Source organism: Corvus kubaryi, unplaced genomic scaffold (assembly GCF_017639235.1).
Source record: "Corvus kubaryi isolate FWS band 111438036 unplaced genomic scaffold, C.kubaryi_AGA036_p1.0 split3-37304, whole genome shotgun sequence".
Taxonomy (NCBI): domain Eukaryota; kingdom Metazoa; phylum Chordata; class Aves; order Passeriformes; family Corvidae; genus Corvus; species Corvus kubaryi.
Window position 1 is genome coordinate 2,131,780 of NW_024582087.1, and position 3,985 is coordinate 2,135,764.

The 3,985-nt window shown below is 59.7% G+C and overlaps 1 protein-coding gene across 2 annotated transcripts in view; it reads left to right on the forward strand.

Annotated features, from left to right (window-relative positions):
- The window catches only part of RIMS3 (regulating synaptic membrane exocytosis 3), a 15,828-nt gene that overhangs the window by 2,715 nt on the left and 9,128 nt on the right, over positions 1–3,985 (forward strand). The window lies entirely within an intron of this gene.

Below are 3,985 nucleotides of genomic sequence, written 5' to 3' on the forward strand. Positions count from 1 at the left end.
CTGATCCCCCTGGCTGCTCCCAAACCAGCCCTGGCTGATCCCCCTGGATGCTCCCAAACCAGCCCTGGCTGCTCCCAAACCAGCCCTGGTTTCATCCTCCTGCTTCTCCCAAACCAGCCCTGCCTGATCCCTGGCTGCTCCTCAGCTCTCCCCTCCAGCCCCAGCTCTCCCTGGGCCCGTTTCTTCCCACACCAACACCTCCCCAAGGCCACTCCTGCTGTGCTCACACCTCTCTCCCTCTGTTCCATCTCCAACATCCCTTTGTGAGGCCGAACTCCTGCCACCTCCCACATTCCCAGCGCTCCAGCTTTGTCCCCATTCCAGCCTTTGTGGGACAGGGACAGAGGGTGACATTTCAGCATCTTGAGCTGCTTGGCCCCAAATCCAGGGGTGAATCCCCCTCATTCCATCCCCCTGGAGCTGCTGCCATCCCTAGAGCTCAGCTCTCCATAGGCTCCCGCTGCAGCGCAGCCCTTCAGGAAGCACCACACGGATACAAGATGCAGTTTAAGGTGGTGAAAATCCCTAATTTTCCTGCTTATTAAATCCCGAGCCGTGTGGCAGCAGCTCTTGGCGTCCCTGTCAAGGCGCTTCAAATGTTTTGTCACCGCATCTCCGAGAGCAGGGAGAGAGCCTCGGTCGGGAATTACTGGGAAGGGATTGACAGCTCCGCTCCTCCCGCTGCCTGCCGGGCTCAGGAGCTGCTTCCCTGCCCTGGGATGCTCTGCTGGGAGCCTCTCCAGGCTCCTCATCCTCCCCACGGACAGAGAGACTCCTGGAGATGGAGGTTTCACCCTGGAAATCGGGAATTGTGCAGATTTTAGCTGTTGGCTTGTGAAGCAACACCAGAGCTTTTGGCCTCATCTTCTTCCCACAAGTTTTCCAGGGAGCAGCACCTTGCTGGGATCATCCTGTGTCCCTTCCTCCCATCCTCCTGCTCTTCCAGGGATGCAGGAGCAGGTGCCAGCCCTGGTGAGATGCCCCAGCTCCCCGTGCCACAGCGAGGGGTGTTTGCCACAGGCTCTGCCCCCTCTTGGCATCGCTCCGGCTCCCAGAACTCTTCCCAAGTTTTCTGCTGATCCCTGAAGAAGCTCGGGAAGAATTGTGCAGCCTTAGCAATTAAAAAAGCAACTTTTTCTGCAAACAAAGCTGCTCGCCCCCGACTCCTGCTGGGCTCAGGAGCCAGCTGGGACCTGCGGGATGGATGCGGCCGGGCAGGGAATGTCAGATCCAGCCAGGCTCTTGGCACATCCCTCTGCTGGACGTGGATTTGGGGGTGTGGGTGGGTTTGGTGACCCATCCTGGAGCTGGTGGCTCATCCCTGGAGACCCCAGGAGCACTGGGCAGGTGCCAGCGGCCAAGGGTGGAATTTGGTCAGCGCTTTGGATCCTGAGGGATTTCGGGCTACGGAGCCCCTGGAAGGCTCCAGCGTGGAATGGGGAGGACAAGGGGGATCTGCGGGGCGCTGGTGGAAGGAAAGCAGATGTTCCCTGCTGATAGGAGCAGCAGAAAGCTGGAGCTGAGAGCAGCCCTTCCCCTGGAGGAAGCAGCTCCATGAAATATTGATGGGATTCACACACGGCAGCCGAGCCGAGCGCGCTGCATTGCAGAGCTCGGAGCCGAGCAGCCGGAAAGGCAGCGGCAGCCGGGAATGGGAAAAGCTCCTCTCCCATTCCCTCCGTGCCGGGGCAGATCAGCCCCGGCCCTGGCATGGCCGTTCCAACCCTCGGTGCCACCGGGAGAGGGGTTGGGATCTGAGCGGGGTGACCCTGTTCCAAACCCATCCCAACGCCGGTTTCTTGCATCCCCATGGAGCTGTCCCAGTTTTTGGGGCCACGCGGCTGCAGCGTCCCACTGGCCACAGTGGCTGCTTGGTGCCAGCTCCTGCGTGTCCCCAGCGAGGTCCTGCTCCGTTCCCAGCTGTCCACAAGCAGCGCCGAAGTGCCAGCAGGGCCGATGATCCATGCTCTGTCCTGGGATTATCTCCAGGATGAGTTGGACCATCGGGAATGCCCGCTGCTTGCCGCAGTGTCCCCGTGGCTCTGGTGGCCAGTTGGGCTCGGCGGGCGCTGGCCGTCCCCCAGCCTGGCCCTGCCGGGTGGCTTTTGCTCCTCGGATTCCTTGATGTTGCCAAGGAAACGCTGGGATTCAGCACGGATCTGATTTAACCGGGCGCAGACGTCACGCAGGGACACGGGGGACAGGGACGGCGTGGTCAGGACGCTGCCTCCGGTGTCCTGCAGCCCCGAATCAGCCCACCGGGGAGGGCTCGGACATGGATGACCTGGAATTCCACACCTGTCCCACCCTCCTGGTGGAAGATGGGCACGAGGTGGGTGCAGGAGAACGCTGTGTCCCACCGGAAGATGTTTGGTTCTCCACCCCGGTGCTGCTGGATGGATCCTTCTGGAGCTGTGGCATCGGGAGATGGACGCATCCTTTGGGAATGGGGATGGAAAGGGAATTGCCACGACTGAGGTGTGTTTGGGCACAGCGGGTTTGAGGAAGATTCCCATGGGACATTCTTCCCGTGCCACTGCTGCCTGGAGACCCCACACAGGGCTGTGGCTCCCAGTCTGGATCCCACTGGTGCTCCCAGTCCATCCCCACGTCCAGGAACAAATGGAAGCACTGAGAGCACCTGGAGCAGCCCCAGCTGCCTTCAGGCTGCAGGAATGCCGTCCCACAAGAGCCATTCCCGGGTCTCTGGAAGAGCTGAGCCCTTGGGGACATCCCTGGACCATGCACTGGTCACTGTCACCAGCATCCCCCGAGCTCTCCACCCACACCACTGCCACCAGCGCTTCCCATCCCGATGGAAAACCAGGCCAGGCTCCCATCCCAGCACCTGCCCTTTGGAAAACCATCCAGACCGGAGCCATCCTGTGGGATTTGCTCCAGGACCTTCCTCCTCTTCTTCCTCCCAGCCACGGCTTTGCTAAACCTCGCTCATCCAACAGCCAGGCCTTTCTCCAGAGGCTTTTCCTGTGGGATCCCCTGAGCACAGCCCCATCCAAACTTCCCACCTTTTCCAAGAAATGGAGCACATTCGGAGCCATCCTTTAATTTGAAGCCGGTGCAGCAGCAATAACCCTGCACCTGCAGCAAATTCCAGCCAGGACAGAACTTTCCTAACCTGCCAGAGCCAGGAGATGCTGAATTCCAAGACCTGGAGCTCCTCCCAGATTCCCAGCTCACGTGCACCCAATTATCCCCCTTGTTGGGCAATTAAAATTATACGAGCAGCTGCCTATCAAAGCTGAAGCAATTAATTAGAACTAAATGCTTTTAGGGGAAATAAGCCCATGCCTTATTCCCAAATTCTTGGAGGAGCTGGGATGCTGCAATTCCTGCTGTGTTGTTGCCCAAGGACTGGCAGGGCCTCGGGGTGGCAGCTCTGGCAAGCTTTTATTCCCAAAAGTTTTAGGGAATTTTAGGACCTTCCTGCTCCAGACATCCGCAGTTTTCAGTGCTGTCCCTCCAGGCTCGAGGCAGCCCCAGCACAGGGGGCAGGAAGAACCTCCTGTCCCACTGCTGGGGGTTTCCAGCCCCGTTTTCCCCTGGGAACACCCACCTTGAGGGTTTTGAGGGAGCAGACAGCTCCCAAAATCCCTCTGCCTCCTTCCCTGGCAAGGCAGCATTCCCAGCCACCCCCACCGTGCTCATTTAGCACCTTCCTCCTCCTCCTCCTCCTCATTTCCCACCTGTGTGGGGGCACCTGTGGGGCTGCTCCCTTCTTCTCCAGAGCTTTTCCCAAAGCATCCATTTCTCCCTTCAATATTTTGCCCCTCATTCCTGTTTCTGTGGCATATTTGGGGTCAGCGCTGCCTCCCAGGCCTGGGTTGGTCCTTCCCACACCTGTAGCCCCTGGCACTGCCTGGTCACCGGGATCTGTCCCCTCCTGGGGTCACCGGGATCCATCCCCTCCTGGGGTCACCGGGATCCATCCCCTCCTGGGATCACCAGGATCCTTCCTCTCCTGGGG